Raw genomic sequence first — 18,504 nt, 5'->3', positions numbered from 1 at the left:
TCTTGTGAGAGTGAGTGAGAAGCCAAAGAATTTGCAATATTACAAGAGTGAGCAGGAACTGAAGTCACAGAGGATGGTGAAAGAGTTGAGGCATTAAATGAATACTTCACAAGCAAGAATACTCGGAGATGCGCCAGAAAATGCTATAGACCAAATACCATAAAATCTTAATTACAACTTTGTAATCACGGGAAGTCCCCACCAAGTCAAAATTGATATTTTTTTCCCTTAGTAGAGGATTTTATTTATGTGTTTATTTACTGACATGAAACATACATTTCCTTATTCATGCACAGTTTAAGGTTTAAATGAGTCTTTCATTAACAAAGCATCAGAGGTTCTTATAGTGAGCTTTGCTCACATACCATATGATACACATTGTGTCAGCCATGTCATTATTAGTTTATGGAAGAAAAAACTGAAATAAACAGTGATGAAGTGGCTACCTCATTCTCTTGTTGTGTTTTCTTCCTTTTTGTTTTCCTTTTTCATTGGTGGTGAGGGAGAGGGGAGGAAATCTAGGAATCGGACTCAGAAGTTTACCTGCCATCTCCTTGGAAAGAAAGACACACTTCCAAGGAATGATCCTTGTCACCTGTAACACTTCACTCATCACACAATTTTTTTCCAAGGAAAGGTCCTTTTTACCTCCTCAGTTCCATGGTGGCTTTTGCTAAGCAGAAAGAAGCAGGTGTTTAAGTCCGTCTTCTGTAGCTGTCCATGGTGGCCTGGCACATCCATCTTCTCCTTTTTCCATTTTAGCTGCCTGCATGCAATAATATACCAAATCATCCTTTATTCAAATACCTAAAGTATAGCAAGATGGCTGCTAAGGGGGTTGTATTTTAATACATCTTGAAAGATCGCTTCCCTTGTTGATTTTAAATGCTGTAAGAACAGGGCAGATGAATATGTTGCCACATAACTAGCAAATGATGACTGAAATATAAATACAGTGGGAATTAGGGTTTTGCTTAATGCAGAGGGAGGCAATAGAAAGCACCATTGTATACAGCAGAGACTTACTTTCACTCTGAGTGGCTACAACAGAGATGATTAGAAACATTCTTTTTCCTGACATGGGCATTAATCGTGTAGTCCTTATTTACGATAGTGGGGTCACTCTTGTGAATATAAGCTGAAAAATCAGGTCTGTAATGATTTCTGCTTCACGTTCAAGCTCACAGATGTGAAGGAAGGATGAATTTTTTTCATTTGCTTCATGTTGTTATATAAAAATGAGCAGATCTTTTTCACACAACAAAGTAGGGTAAAAGTCATCATTGAACTTCTTTGAAAAAATAACTGCTGTTTACTTAACTTCCTTTTGCAGCTCCTTTCAGGTCAAACATCTATGATACAGTACAAGACCAATCTGGAGCCAGAGCCAGCTACAAAAGCACCATGCTAAAATCTGAATAACATATTTTCCATTTGAAATGTATACAATTTATTGCAAAAAAAAATAAGCTCTACAATTTTAAAAACCTTTCAATTAAATGCAAGTTTGTACTTTTAGTCATAAAGAACATATTTCCAGTCCAAATTAAAATTTCCACAGGAGATGTGTTTTCATTTCAAAAAGATACTGTTCTTTTCCTAAAATATTTTTGTCAATATATTTTCATAGCTCTAGCAATGGAAAACTTGTACTATTCTGAAATATTTATGACTGTTTTCCTTTACTCTGCAAATTTAGAGAAGAAAAATTAAAAAATAAAGGCAGATATATGTATATGTATGTATATATAATTATATACAGCTGATATTTTCTCTGATTATACTGACTTGTCCTTGGTGAATCATCCTTACTATTCTCTGGAGGGAAATAGGATAAAAATGCAGGTAATAATTAGAAGTTTTAGTCCATTGTCTGTTGTCTTCCACCACTTTTCCAAAGCATATTTATTTTTTAATTAGACATATAAACTAAAGAAGGACCAGAAGATATCCTTATGTATATAAAGTTTGGACATTCACATTATTCTTAGAACCTGGTGACATTATAGTACATCTGTTGTACCTTGTATTATATAGACCCGTAATAGAAAGTCAATAAATCATTTTAACATCTTGGTTAAAGATAAAACAAACAAAAAAAATCACTGACATCATATGCAATATGTGCATGAGGTGAAGATTTCTGGATTACAGTAAGCAAGGCTTTTTGGTATATTTTTAATTACAGTATTTTTCCTACAATTTAGGTAGAAATTTGCTATCTGCACAGTTCAAATGCCTAGGACTTTGATTTTGGTAAAATTTCAGACCATTTTCTTTCTACTCAACAAAGAACAATGAGTAATGTTAAAGATAAAACCCTTTTAACAGAGGGCAAAATTTTTCCATACCTCACTTTTCCAAAGTCTGTCTAAGCTTTCCTATTTACTGTCCTGACAGCTCAGCCTGTTTTTTTCACTTTCTTCCATGGGATAAACAAACAAACAAACAAAATCCTATAAGATGATTGTTTTGCTTGACTTATTATTAAGTGGAATAATTCTTGAAGCTTCATTTTTTTTTCTGCAGCCTTTCATCTTATACATGAGAAGCAGTTTTGAAGAGAACAGACTGACTCTGGGTGGGCTATGCCAGCCCAGCACCATCTTCTAATGCTTTTGCCTTCAAATGCCTCCCCTGAAATGGTACCAGTGCTGAATTTCTCTGTACAGCAGCATTCAGCAATAAAAATCCATCACATAGAATTTCTATGGGCAGAATGTGATTTCATCCAGAAAGAATTATACTAGCCTTTAATCTGATTTTCTCTCTGGATTTAAAGAAATTTCACATATAGAGAGTAACTCTATCCATTTATAATACTACCAAAGAAGACCAGGCCTTTTTGCTGCTCTCATCTCTCATTTGACTGTAGGCTCAGCAGCTGAATCCTATAAGTCTGTAAAATGCCACCTGCTTGGTTCTTTACTGTCCACTTGCCAGGAAGAGATTTTGTACAATATAGGATTTAACTCATAAACTGTCATGAAAAATTCAAAAAGAAAAACAATAGCCTTTACATCTATCTATATGAAACATATAACCTTGTGAAGAGTGATATGAAGGATTTATCTATATAATTCTGGGATGAATCATATTTTAGACATGTTATTGGCATGATAAACATATAATAATCTACATTACTTGTAAGGAATAATGTTAGTATGAAGGTGTGTGTTTGTCAGCCCAAACTAGTGATAAGCCTGTTATACAGTGTCTTATTATTATTTTTTATTAGAAATATGGCCTATAGGTCTCAGTAGAGATGGCAGTGTTGAACATGCACAATTTAACAGATAGTCCATACCCAAAAGGAGCTTATTACCTAAATCTAAGGCTCAGAAAGGGAAAAGGAGGATTATTGTTATCCTTTTAAAGACAAAGCAGACTGAGAATGCGAGGGCTGTAATAACTTGTCATGTTTTTGCACAGTGTGAATGCCAGAGCCACATTCATGTTCAGCATGTTCCACTACACACTGTGGACAAAAACTTTTAAACAAAATACCAGATAGTCTGGCTGTTTTCATATTTATATGTGTGTCTGTGAGAAAAAATAGTGATTTAACAGACACAAAATGCAGCAATAATATCAGTGACGTTTTAATATCTACTAATGAAATTCCCAATATCTTTCCTTGGCTTTGTAGGTTTCTATCTTAGTTTCTTCTACTCTTAGCCCAACTTGATGTTTTGGAAAGCTGGAAACAATTGTTATATAAAAATTTGAGAATGGTGCATCTCCATGGGCAAGAAAGTGAGCCAAAGGAACAGGAGACCTACACAGCTGGGCAAGGAACTCCTGTAAAAGCTCAGACATAAGCAGGAGATACAAATGAGATAAAAGAAGGGACAGGCCACTTGGGATGAATATAGGGATGTTGTCAGAGTACGCAGAAATGCAACAAGGAAGGCCAATGTCCCTCTGGAATTAAATCTGGCTAGGGATGGATAACAACAAGGGCTTCTTCAAATAGGTCAATTATGAAAGGAAATACTAGGGAAAATGGGGACCTGATTCTGAGTGGAACAGGGACCCTTGCAACAAAGGTTTCAAAGACCTTCTTTGCTTCAGTCTCTAATACCAAGGACAGCCCTCAGGAATGTCTGCCCCAGCAGAGCAGGGAGAAGGTATGGAGCAAGGGTTGAGCAAGGAAGACTTTCCCTTGGTCGAGGAGGATCGGGTTAGAGACCATTTATTCAAACTTGACATCCACAAGTTCATGGACCCTGATGGGATGCATCCATGAGTGCTGAGGGAACTGGCAGACATCATTGCTAGACCACTCAATCATTTTTAAAAGGCCATGGCAGTCAGGAGAGGTGCCTGATGACCAGAAGAAAGCAATAGTCATCCCAGTCTTAAAAGATGGCAAGGAGGAGGACCCAGGGAACTACTGGTCAATCAACCTCAACTTCATCCCTGGAAAGCTGATAGAACAGCTCATCCTGGAGACAAACTATAAGCCTGTGGAAGAGAAGAAGGTGATCAGGAATAGTCAACATGGACTCATCAAAGTGAAATCATGCTTGAACAACCTGATTGCCTCCTACAAAGGAAAAACTGACTGGACAGATTAGGGGAAAGCAGTGGATATTGTCTACCTTGACTTCAGAAAGGCTTTTGACACTGTCCGTCACGATATCCTCATAGACAAGCTCACCAAATGCAGACTGGATGAGTGGATGGTGAGGTGGATTGAGAACTGGCTAAATGGCAGATCCCAGAGGGCTGTAATCAGTGGTACGGGGTCTAGTTGCAGTCCCTTTAACAGTGTTGTCCCCCAAGGTTCAATACTGGGCTCAGTACAAGGTTCGATATTGTTTAAATTATTCATCACTGACTTGGATGAAGGGGCAAATGCCTCCTCAGCAAATTCACTGATAACAGAAAAGTGAAAGGAGTGGCTGATACCGTGGAGTGCTGTGCATTACTTCAGGAGGACCTCGACTGGTTGGAGAGATGGGCAGAGCAGAACTGTCTGAAGCTCAACAAAGGCAAGTCAGGGTCCTGCACCTTGGGAAGAATAACTCCATACACCAGTACAGGTTGGGGGTCAACCTGCTGGAAAGGAGCTCTGTGGAGAAGGACCTGAGAGTCCTGCTGTCCACGAACCAGCAGAGTGCCCTTGTGACAAAGAAGGCCAATGGTATCCTGGGGTGCATTAGGAAGCACATTGACAGCAGGTTGAAGGAGGTGATCCTGCCCCTCTACTCAGCCCTGATGAAGCCATATATGGAGTACTGTGTCCAGTTCTGGTCTCCTCATTATAAGAGAAGTATGGAGCTCCTGAAGTGGGTCCTATGCAGGGAGACAAAGATGATTAGGGAACTGGAGCACCTCTTTGGTGAGGAAAGACTCAGAGAGTTGGTCCTATTCAGACTTGAGAAGAGATGACTGAGAGGGGACCTCATCAGTGTCTATGAGTATCTGAAGAGAGGTTGTTAAGATGATGAAGTCAGGTTCTTCTTGGTGGTGCCAAGCAATAGAATGAGAGGCAATGGGCAGAAACTGATGCATAGAAAGTTCCACCTGAATATGAGGAAGAACTTCTTTACTGTTCGGGTTACCAAGAACTGGAACAGATTGGACAGAGAGGTTGTGGAGCCTCCGACACTGGAGATATTCAAAAGCTGTCTGGACACAATCCTGAGTAATGTGCTGTAGAGGACAGTGATTGAGCAAGGAGATTGGACCAGATGACCCACTATGGTCCCTTCCAACCTTACCCATTTTACAATTCTGCGATAATGATTTGTCACATCTGCTTTAGTCTCAGTGCTCTACCAGTTCTGATTAGTGGTTCATAACCCTAGCAGAACTCCAAGGATGTATGCTACCCATTATTTTGCTCAGAGAAGCAATTGATTCCTTTCTCTGGAAGAAAGAATTAAAAGGGAAGAATTGCAGTTTGTAGGAATGGCAGGCAGGTAATAGAAGTAGAGGATTTTAAAAATTGTGTAGAGGAATTACAAGATTCCCTGATCTGGAATATGACATACTCTTGTCAGATGTGTATTAAGAAAATAAGTTCATAAGCACATAGAATGCAGTCAAAAGTCTATGGCAAAGTTTTTGTCTCCTTTGTTTCATGCACATATCTCTACTTGCTCGTATACAGTGTAGTTGCATGCAATATACCCTCAAATTATTTCTGCAAAAACAAAGAACATGATCTTTTTTGAACTGCTTAATTTGGTACCAGCTGTGTGTGTCCCTAAGCAAGGTAACAGTTTACCTGAGCTGCACTTGAAGTGTGTTTGTGGGGCTCTCATGCGGATGCCTCCACTCTAAAGGCGTGAAGAGCCAAGAGCTGGTGGGGCAGAGTTCCTTCTGCCTGCAGTGCCTCCCTCCTCCTGAGTGCATAATACAGGGAATATCTCTGTACTGTAATATGTCAGGTATACATCAGCAGAAAGGGAGGCTTCTATAGTCATTTTGCAGTGTCTAAGAATGTTTAAAGCACTGAAAAGCACCAAATTAAGGAGAGAAATCCAGTGCAGAATTTGTAGCAAAGTATAGAGGCAACTTTAAAGTCAAACGGATAAGTAAACCCATCTTAGACATATGTAAACACATGCACAAGTACCCAGATACTTTTTTCTTGTTTGTTTTGTTTTCTTTCAGTGTAAAAAACTCCCCCAAAGTCAATGAAGGTAATATCTAAGATCATAATCCGCTTCCCAAATATATTATGTCATATTGAAAATTAGGTATATATCACATTCCTGGGGCAGATGGATTCACATCAGATCCTGAGGATCTCCTTGAAATGAGAGCTTTGGCTGATGAAGGGTTTGCTCAAAATAGTAATTAGTGATGGAAAAATCCATCAGTGATGTTTGTTTTTTTATTTTTAGTGCTGCTTTCTCCAACATGAATTTCAGGATCTGTAATCTCATTTGTTCTCAGGATTTCAATAAAACACCTCAGAGGATGGGTTTATCTATTTATAAGATTTATCAGAGAGAAGAGAGTATGGTTTTGTTTTCCACAGAACAGGCAGCCACAAATAAGATAAATAGCCACTACATCACTCTGGTTGACTCTGAACTGATTCAAAGGCCTTCCAGCAGGTAAGGTGGAGGAGGTTATCTATGAACTAGTGATGCAAAACTTATATCTGAAATCAAAACAGATGAATCCACTACCCAAGATGCACACAGAGGCACAAATTGCTTTGGAAAAAATAACCTGCTTTATCAGTTAAAGATGATGTTGCCTATTATTACCATATGCTGAGGCAGCATGTCTAATTCAACTATGTTGCAAAATCAAAATGATGAAATTAAATGACCCTTTGTTGAAGAGACTGAAGTTAATGAGTAATTTTGCTGTGAAGTACATGTAGAGTGCTTGTATTACCTTTCCTCTGGCCTGAGCTGGGGAAGCCAAACCTAGGAGAACCAGTGTTTGAGGAAGTATTTGCCCGATTTAGCTCCCAAAAGACCTGGGCTATCTCTCTAGATTCCATGATGCAGTCCCTTTCTGAGAACAAAGAGAGAGAATGCAATCATTCATTTGCAATACAATTTTAGTTTAAAGCTTGAACAATCTAGCATAAAAAATAAGAACATAGGATTCCTTAGATCCAGGTTAAGAAGTTGAGCTAAGCTTTTAGAATATGTGGTAGGATTTGCTTCATTTTAAGCACAAAAAATAAAAATGTTTTGGCAGCAGGCCATATGAAAGAAGCAAAATGCTAAGTAATCATATTTAATGTTAAAATCAATGGTGCAGTGCTACGAAAGCCTGAAGGAATAGAAATGTCTTTTCTTAGCATACACAGTAATAGACTTTGGGGTCAAGAAATGATATATTACTGTAATATGTGCTGCCTTTTAAACTGACACTTGTAATAAATGGCATATATTCCTCTTATAATTTCTTTATTAGTAACACAAATTTCACCATCTGTGATTATCATCATGGATGGCGGATGAAAAATTCCCTTCTGCCAATGAACATACTAGTTGAGTTACACCAGGGAGGCATGTGACTTGCTGTGCATTATAAAGAACTCAGCCACAGAGGTTCCTTTAGTGTAATACAGTAGCAATTACAGGCCTCTTCACTTGATAGGTGGCCTCTAACCTTTCCAGGCTGCTTTGAGCAGAGTATCGGATATCACAGATGAGGGAATACATCAAAATTAGGAAACCATTTACTTTCAGCATGTATTTGGCATAGTTCTGAGGATTGGCAATAGACCTTGTCCCACAATCAATTTTCTTTCCATCTTGATTGAAGGAAATATATGACTTAGCTGCAAGCTCTGTTCAATTCCCTACCACGATCTCTACAGATATGTAAATGAACATTAGCTGCAGAATATCAGATTATGGAAATGCCTAAAGAACATTATAGCTTGAGGAAGAGGAAAAAAATAGTCTTTTACTAGCAAGATATTTTCTCTTTGAAGGAAACACTTGAGTGACATGAAGTTGAGGCTAAAATCTAAATTAAATATGAAAAGCTGAGTGAGAGGTAATTATTAAAATGATTTGGATTAGATGGAAGAATTCAAGGCCTGTTTCAACCGACAGCTTGCCTACCTGCATAAGGAAATATGTGAATTCATTGTCAGGCTGTGACTTTCAGTGAATTGTCATAAAAGAAATTGTAATTTTTACAAACAGAACATGAACAGACAGGAATCCAAATGAACATAAGGAATTAATTGACATATCAGTGAGCATCCAGTGGCAGCTCAAGAGTGATTTGTGCCTTATTGCCCAAGGACTACAGAGGCTTTTATCAGTTGCCTAAATAAGGGTTTCTAGTTCTACCAGAAGTGCCTTGGGGTGTCCTGAGCCCTCTTTCCAGGAAGGTGTATGGCTTCCATCCCATGTCACCAGAATGCTGTGGGCATCTCAGACGTACCAGGGCATCTCCAATGCCTTACTGACATCCCTGGTTGAACTGAACATGAAAGGACACATCTCAAATGTTAAGAATCTTGATTAGAAGCCAATGAAATACTTAATGTTTTATAGCAAATAGCTGTAGATAATTTACTACTCTATCACAATATACTCCTGATCATGATCACAAGCACAAAACAATGGCTAGTTTAAAATATTTTACATTACTTTCTGAAGATAGATAAATTTTTCCTGGTATTATCTAATAGCTCAGTCTGGAAAAGACATTTATTTCTGCATGTGTGCAATATCAAAATTATTCTTCCTTCATCTAGATGTGGTGTCTTTTTTCCAAAAACACTAAATTTGTTTTCAATGCCACATATTATTCAACATGAATAATCAAAAGAAGACATAAAAGCTCAAATAGGAAGGTCTGACAGGACATATTCAAAAAATCTAATTCCATGTTTCTGTATTTGGGTTCAAAATTATGGTGACAAATAGCTAGATTTTTAACATTGAAAAGATAGAAGACAACAACTTGGATCACTGTCCCAGACTACATATAAATTCTGTTAGACTGCACCGAGGAGGCAAGTCTACACAAAGACATCTGTGTATTTTAATAGGGATCATGATTCTACAACACATGCATGCCTTTGCAGAAGTAAATATAAGAAGAATTATTTTCCTATTCCCCACTGGAATTCCATCTGGCAGTACTAATAGACCAATTGCCTTCAACAGCTAATGGATGAAATGATAAAGAAACTGTGCTGAAGGATTATATTTTTGGTTACTAATCCTGAATAAATGTCAACTACAACTTCTGCCTGTGGAAAAAAACTATTTTATCGATAAATTTCAGTTAATCAGTTTTCTGACTGTAAGGAAACAGTTTTCAAAGAAACTTGTAGATTCTAGTGGGCTGTCTGACTTGCCTTCTTGTTTTGACTCTGATCCTGTTTTAATTTGCCACCCTCTCTTGTCTGCTAATGAACCTGTCCTTAGTTGTGCAAGTTTCTCCATACTGCTGGTATACATTCTCATAATATTAATTCACAGAGCCAGTACTTTTCTAAATTCAACTTTTCTCATTTCAAATGTTATGATGCACTCAGAAAATGAACCCACAGAGACATTCAGGATGCTTATCTCTTAGTTTTCTATAAATTAGGAATTTTCCTAATAAAATTCCTTTCTTTTTTTCCTCACTTACTGTTCTGAATAAACTATGTTCACCTATCATTTAAACCCTATGATCTGTTCTGGAATCCTCTATAAAGCCTATTAAGTGTCAGTTTTGGATGTATACTAAGACTGAAAAGCATTCTTACTTTAGATGATTCATATAATTATATTTGATTTAGATACATGAAAAGAACATAACTACCTTGGAGCAAACATTATAAACAACATATAAAATGCTGTTTGATCAACTTGAAAGCAGTGTAAGAAACTATTTGCTTTTAATTTTGAAATAAGAATCCAGTCCATAATTTCTCATTACCAGATGTTTTAAAGTTTTTTGCTTTTGGTTTCTATGAGGTCTTTTGTAGGGTTGGCTTTATTTTATTTTATTTTTAAATTCATTTAGTGCAGACGGTGTTAATACATTTGAAAAGAAAATATTTGTTTGAGGTTTTTTCCCTCTCTTTCAGTTAATCTGATTTAGGCATATGAACAGGAAAAACTTGCTCAGTTTTATCCCACAGAATAGCACTAGTGATTGAATGACACCAGCCTTTAAGTGGGTTTGTGTCAACTTTAATTAAAGTTCCTCCTTCATTTCAGAGGGTAATGTCAAGCCAGTAATAAGACAGACATTCTGATGTGTACTCTGTTTTCTGAACATAAACACACTATTTTTGGTCCATGTATTTAACTGTTTTGGTTAAGTGATTACCACTTTCCTAACTTGGTCTTCTGTTCTGGGAAAAGAAGCTCCCTGTGTTGACGAATCAGGAATATTCAGTACTTGAAGCTATAAGTCATGCTTTGCTTGATGATACTTGTTCATATTTTTGAACTTCTCTCCATTTTTCCTATGATATCCATCAAACAGCTCTGAAGTTATTATTTCCCATACATGGTTCTGAGCTTGCTGGATTCATTATATATTCAGGGAGAGCCTATTGATGAAATCTTCTTGCTCCAGCTACAGGAAACATTGTGCTCACAGGCTCTTGACCTGCTGGGGGAATTCAACCACCCTAACATCTGATGGAAAAGCATCATAGAATGCTGTAGACAATCCAGAAAACTCCTGGATATCTTTAGCCAGATAATAGCCCTACTAGAGGGGAAGCAATACTAGACTTGGTAGTGACCAGTGCAAGTGAGCTAATGGGTGACATCAAGATCAGAAGTAACCTGGCCTGCAGTGATCATACACTGGGGGAATTCACATTCCTGAAGGATATGGGTCAGGTGAAGAGCAAAGTGTTAGTCCAGATGAATAAAGTCTTCTTAAAGTTCCATATTCTCAGAAAAATGGAGAGGAAACAACAAAGGATTAGAAGTAGCATGAATTTTAGAGTGAGAAATGCTTCTTGCATTTGTTCTTTGCTGCCATTCCTCTACCAGAAAAGCCCAGGTGATGCTGGCTTTTATCTCTCTCTGAGCTTGGACCAATATTTCCCTGAAGAGATCAGCCAACACACTGGCAGTTTGCTAGTCTTCTGGGCTGTCCCATATGTTGTAACCTGAAAAAGACTATGCTCAGCTACTTGTCTGATTAAATTTCCTGTGGATGATTGATTCAAACCCTTTCCTGAAGACAAACGATGAATCCCAGATTTACCACAGGGTCAACTGAAATCAGGTTTCAATTCTCAGTATTTTCAGACTTTTCCCATAGGATATATTCCAGAAAGGAGATGTTGGAGGACAATGATGAAGACAGAGGAAGAGAGACTCCTTTGCCTTCTCCTGAGCAATTTCTACCATGGAGAGGTATTTCTCTGTAACAGACCTTTCAGCAGAAGGAAGATAGTTCTATGTCTATTTTTTCTCTTCAGAACATGATGTAAAATTAAAATCCCTGGTGGAATTTAATTTAACTTTGGAAATAACATAAAATATAAATGCAGATTATTATACAACAAAGAATTTAAGTCTGAGTGGCATAAATGAAGATTAGTGAACAGCACAGTACAGCATTTCTTCTTGCAGAGGTTTTTTACATCTACCAATTATACTTGAATTAAAACATTATTGGAGATTACTGAATTCTTGTCTTATTATATAGTGGTAAATATTAATTACACATTTGTATGTTGTTCACCTGGTTGAAACTCCCCAGTCACAGCCTGACAAAATCTTTTGTGCTGGAATATCTCATGACTCTCCATGAAGCTGTTCAGGAAAAATGACACACAGCTGCATAGCTTATTTCCATCCAGGGCCAGGTACTGCTAGCACATGAGTAGAGTGGTGTTTGAATAATATTTAAAGTCTGAAGCTGACTATATTTCATCAGACTTGAATATTACGAGAAAAGAGGTTTCATTCTGGGTTACATTCAAACTAATTGTACTCTTAATGTTTAGTCTGGACACATTTAAAATCTCATGTAAATATGGTGCAACAAACCTGTGCTGTCAAAATAGAACAAGAATTATAAAACTCGTGCTTCTCTCTGGAACTCTAGTTTACATACAATCCACTTCAAACCAGAACAGCACTTCAGGAGAACCTTAACTGTTTTATTTTGTACTAGAGAAATATATGTGTGTATATGTATGATTTCCAGCAACTTCTTATAACGTTTGTTTTTCTATTGAGTGGCAATAGAGTGGAAAAGCTTTCACAGCTTTCACAAAGCTTCCAATTAAGCTGATACTAAATAAAAAATTGGTATTTAATAATTGGTGGAGTGTGTAAAATGCATCAGAAATTTCTTTCTAGGCTCAGCTGTTCAGTGCTTATTGGTTACTAATCTCAAAAGAGATGGCAGAGCTAAATTGTTTACTTCGTTCTCCAGTTGAGGATAGAAATGCATGGCATGAACAGTGTAGAACATCTTGCATTTCCTCTGCTTTGCTGTGGATATGAAAGATCTTCTGGTGGATCACAAGCTATAAAATTATCTTATTTATTCTGCAGAACCTTGCTTGCATAGGGCACAAAGAGGCGGCCATGTGTTAAGAGCCTATATGTGCTGCACAGCTTAGTCTCCACATAAGATCTGAAGGCAATGCAAACAGTCTATAGGTATGGAAACAGAGTAAAATGAAATGTGGTGAAATCCTCCTCTTTCTCCCCCTGGTGTTTTTCTGGCTTACCTGCAACACCAGGCCAAAAAGCTAAAGGTTAGAAATGCCAAGTATAAATATTGTATAACTTCAGTTTTTTATTTTTGTAGCTGATCTTTTTTCGATCTGAATAGATGTGTCCTTTCCTTCAATACTTTTGCTTCAAGGAAAAGAAGAATTCCAGTGTGCAAACGTGTTATTTCCTTTCCATGGTAGAAATGGGGAGTATTATAGTGATCAAAAAGAAAAAGGTTTTTGAAAGAGATACTGAAGCATTTGAAATCCAAACTGTGACCAGCTCTGGCTAGCAAACTCTGGCTATTATTCCACTGCATTGGAAAACTGTGCTGTGTGCAGAGGGGCATAAGATGAGGCAGAAGGGTTCCAAAACCCTAATGTAGATCTGAATTTCTGCTTCTATAAAAGATTGAACCGAAACTGTCAGAATTTTTACTTAAACTAGAGGTCTAAAATTTTGCTGTTTGGGCCCATCTCTTCTTCACGGTTTGATTAATAACCTGATTTTATTAGTCTGAGTGTTTTAACTTTACACTATATCATAAACACTTGAAAAGAGGAAGCTGGAAATTTATGAGAGAAGCCCTAAGAGCCCCTTACCTATACTGACAAAATTGCCACCACCATAATTTCTATTAAGTGCTACAAAATTACAGAGTAACAGCTCTAAAATTGCATGTGACATCTGCATAAATGCCAAATCAATTCATTACATTCAGTCATATTACAAAAAGCACTTACTGAATTTGTACTGATTACAACTCTTACAAATTAACACTTACCCAAGCAAACGTACTTCCCAGTGTACATATATTATTTAAAGGTCTCAGTTTAGTCAAAGGAAGGTAACAGTACAAATAATGCTACTACTTAACATGGAGTATCATATCTGAGTAAAGTACCCCAATATTTTAAAACACTTTTAAAGTGTTCAATTTTTAGAAAAGACTCTTTTTTCTTTTTTCTTTTTTTTTTTATTTTTGACTAAGCGTGCCTTGTCATTCTTTCATCCAGTCTCTCAAGAAATGAAGTCTAAAGAGGAAATGAAAAAGGATATGATAAATGTTCACATTATGCAGAATTTTCCTTTTTGAAATCTCATTCCCCATAGTGCAAGCCAGATTTTATAGAGATATAAGTCACAAAGAAATAAGAAGCCAATAATGAGACAGAAGAATGTTTGAAATACAGATGCAAATCCTTACCACCTACTGAGCAAAAGTAGTCTGCAGAGACTGTCCTGAAAAGTGAACTTCCATTAACATTTTGTAAGCACTAAATTTACAACAGAAGAATGCTGGAATTATACGTCCGTGAAATGTCAAAGGCCTTCTGATTTATCTCTAAGCAGAACATTTTAGTTACATCTACATAAATATTTTAACAGGAATTTAATTTTCATTTTAGTCACACAATAAATCTCTTTATTGCACCATGTCTTCTTGGCCTAAATAAGTTACTTTTTGTGTATGAGCACGAAGATAGTTGTGTTTATTCTTCTTTCTGCTTTGATGAATACTGTTTGAACATACAATGTATCAATATACCTATTTGCATACAAATCTTGCCACAGGTTGTTTAATTTTTGTCTAGATCATCTTTTAATTCAGACATAACTTATCCAATGACTAGCAATTGACTTCTATTTGACTCCAACCCTGAACCTTTCAAGGTTACACCAGAACAGAACTACAGCAAAAAATAACAAAAGGAAATCTAGAGTAGGTATATTGGCAGCTGTACATACACCGTCAGAGGAGAAATATCAGAACTTTACTGTGTATTTTATTGTTAGTGCATTTTATAAATAGCAGTAGGGACTCAGACAGCTACAATCTGACTGAATCTTACTTACTGTGCATTTCAGATATCATTGCTGTTGCAGCTTGATTGTGTAGTGTTAGATATGGTGAAAATGTTTAGACGGTAACTTATAATGTCTCCAGAGGATGATAAACTGGGCATGGATTACTTTTTCTGCTTGACAGAGTGCTGGAAATAAGCTCCTAATAGTAGAAAGTTTTTGTGAGCAGGGCAGTCTGGTGCAGAGCTACTTGCCCTTTCCAAATCTGTTTGGCACAGGGTACTGAACCAGGAGTGCTGACAGTGCAAGTGAACAGGCAATCTGTACATAGCCTTTTTGCAATTCTCTTTGCAAGTTCTTTACTTGCATTCTTGATGAAAGAAAATTTTGATGAAACAACTGTAAATCTCTCTTCAGGCATGTGAGTTAACTCTACACAAACCATACTGCCCCGCCTGAAAATTATCACTTCTGATTTATTTGATCTCAGCATAGAACATTTGCTTTAGCACTCAGAGAGGAACAGGCACAAGTGTAAATAACAACTGGCAGTTGGAATTAGGCTGTTAACGAAGAGATTTTCAAAGCCTTAAACAGAAGCTAATATCAAGCAGTTCTAATCAAGTCTTTCACTGTAATCTTGGTTTCTATCACTCATTTTTACCTTTGAAGATCTTCCCCTAACACTGTTCTGTTCAGTAAATTTTTTAAACTTGTGGTAAGCATAAGCTTACAAATCTGTTGGCATAATATTTGAAAATCTGACTCTAAATTATTACCTTAGGAAGTTTTCGGTTGCAAGCCAAGTAGGCATAAATAAGTAGAGACACATTATTATAGCCTCCCTCAAGCAAGTAGTCTGCTCTACAGAGAATTAAGATAACAGCAGACATTAAGGTTGTCTAATCAGTATCATTTAGCAGACCTAAGCTGATTATAAAAGTTTTAGAAAAGAGTAACTGGACATTATGCAAGAAAACTTGGAAATTTTTAAAGTCAGATGACTGTACAACTCAGTGTATACAAATATACGATACATAAACAGAGAGGTGTTAATGGAAAAGTAGGTGCAAAGATGGCCTTGTTGAAGGATAGGCTCCAATATAACACAGGGCACTGGAATGTAATCTTCTTTCCATTTTTTGCTTTGAAATGTAATTTATAGTTGTCTTGGTAATTATTCAGTCACTGACTTCTCTATTACACCTGTTAAGCCTAGGATTTCTTCTTTCTTATTAACTACTTTATATAAGGTGACCAGAAAAGAGTTTATAGATAGTTAGAAACACCAGTCTATAGAAGAACGCATGCTCCTTGTTGGGCAGGTTTTTAAAAGAGAGTTATGGTAGGATCTGGGGCTGTGAGCTTCCTTAAAGTCACTGTGACTGCCACAAAAGCTTTTCTTTTCCTTCTAAAGTGCTTAATGAATAAAGGAGAAACACAGCAAATATGCTGTTGTACTTCACACAACTTAGCAAGAAGTTAATTGACCTACTTAGGAACAAAGACATGCTCATCCAGTCTCTGTGCTTAATTGAGTCACTGAATATCTGGTTGAATGAGACTTTTGGAGGTCATCTGGTTCAATTTCCAGCCTGAAACAGGACTATTAAACAAGACCAAATCAGAAGAACCCTGGATTTTACTCATTTCACCTCCTGTCTGCTACAGTGCTACATAAATATGCTGTATGAAAATTGTCTGTCTTTCCCAAAGTATTTTGACACTATTCATTTTCAGAGGCAGGCCACCAGATCACCAAACCATTCTTCAGTTCAGTAGACAATGCTTAGCACTATTTTTTTTTAACCCAGGTTCCTATATTTTCCCTGAATTTATGGCCCCACCTGTAAGCCATAGAGCTTTATCACCAATGGGTCAACAATTCACATTCTGAGGGATTGTGCAAATGCTGTGTGTTTCTCTAAATGTAACCTAGTGGGAAAGTTTAGAGCTCAATGATCCTTATGCTTGCTGTTCATTTTTTATTGGATAGGGAACTACAATAGACTCTATCATAAAGAAAGTACTGTGGGAGTACTGGCTATTTCTAGGCCAGGTAAAGAACTCTTGTTCTCTCTGTTCCGCTTCAGTTCCACTTGTATGTGACTTCTCATTTTTGCTCTCTAAAATCCATTCCCAGTCACCTAACTTGTAATGATTCTTTTGCTCTGCTCAGGTACAGCAAAAAATTATGAGCAGATTAATCTGTAAAACTGTAATTGACTGCCAATAGTCAAGAGTCAGGTAGCTGGAACTCCCACAAGGGAGTGCAATGCCTCCCAGGAAACAATGCAATACTTACATTCCATGAAGTTTCTTTTTTCCTTAAATTCTTCCATTTTGATCAACAGCTGATTTGAGGGATCTACTTGAAATAACTGACACAGCTAACACACAGATCATTCTGCTTTGATTAGATCACAATTTGACTCTTTTTCTTTACATAGGAGGTTCCTAGCATAGCATCTTCCTGAAAAGATTGAATAGTGACAAAAGTTGCTTATCTTCACAAATTAAGAACTATCAAAACCAGAAAACAGATTCAAATGCAAAACATGAAGCATCTATGGCAGATTCAGTAAGATTAGCAGTCAGTCAAAGACAGTTTAGACCAACAGAAAGTTTATTCGTTTGAACCTACACAGCTCAAGTGAAGCAATACTTTTCTACTTTCCTCTGCTCTCCTCTCCTGTCTTTCGAGTATAATATTTTGAACTTGAACATTGGCTGGAAAGAACTTCAACCCTAAGCTAATATGTTCTACTGAAATATTTATCAAACTTCTGGAATCCTTTCTGGGACAGATGGGAGTCACAATTATGTGGAAGTATATAGCATGAAAATGAGAAGACAGTTTGTCTTGCCACAGGCAGTAGGCATGTGTAACACCAACACCAGCAGCTTTATAGGGAAGATACACCAAGTAAAAACAGAGTACTGTCCTATAGTAGAAATGGCAGCACAAATAGTGCATCTGTTTAAAGATTTAGCAAAACTGATAACATGCAGAAGTATAGGAGACGTAAACAAAGTAAGCTATTCTGTTACACAAAGAAATACTTGGGTAGTACCTTCTTTTTCTTTCCCCAAATACAGTAGGATTAAAAGCCATTCGCCTAAGAATCATGACGGATTTATCAGGGTGGAGTGTGAGGTTTTCATTGGTAAAATGCCTTCCTGAGCCTGCTTTAAATTTTGCCAGTTATCATTCTGGATTCCAGACTTGGGAAGAGAAGGGTACACTTCCTGCTGTTTCTGTTGCAAATGGCAAACCTCGCATTCTGTTTAGAGATCTTCTACAAAGCAATTCCCCAAAGATGGCAGTGAGATCCTTGGAGTAACTGAAGTGCCAAAATGTAATGGTTATTTCTAGGGCTAAATAATGGGTTTGTGCACTTCTCCAACAGAAGAAAACTAGTAGTGTGTAAGGCAGGAGGGATAGGGAAAGAATTCCCTGGGATATATTCCATATGTAAAAGCTAATATTGAAACACAGGTGCCCATCTAGCTCAGGATCTCTGCTCAACAGAGCACTTCTATAAATTGCCTCTGACTA

The 18,504-nt window shown here is 37.1% G+C and overlaps 1 long non-coding RNA gene across 1 annotated transcript; it reads right to left on the bottom strand.

The window, feature by feature from the left end:
- Window positions 1-483: 483 nt before the first annotated feature.
- LOC113946786 lies at window positions 484-14,417 on the bottom strand. Its single transcript, XR_003527549.1, has 2 exons — window positions 14,347-14,417; window positions 484-766 (listed from the first exon to the last, which is right to left on the bottom strand). It is a non-coding gene; the product is annotated as an uncharacterized LOC113946786 (long non-coding RNA).
- Window positions 14,418-18,504: the final 4,087 nt, after the last annotated feature.

Source organism: Corapipo altera, unplaced genomic scaffold (assembly GCF_003945725.1).
Source record: "Corapipo altera isolate COAL_440 unplaced genomic scaffold, ASM394572v1 23b, whole genome shotgun sequence".
Classification (NCBI taxonomy): domain Eukaryota; kingdom Metazoa; phylum Chordata; class Aves; order Passeriformes; family Pipridae; genus Corapipo; species Corapipo altera.
This window is presented reverse-complemented; position numbering and strand designations above follow the sequence as displayed.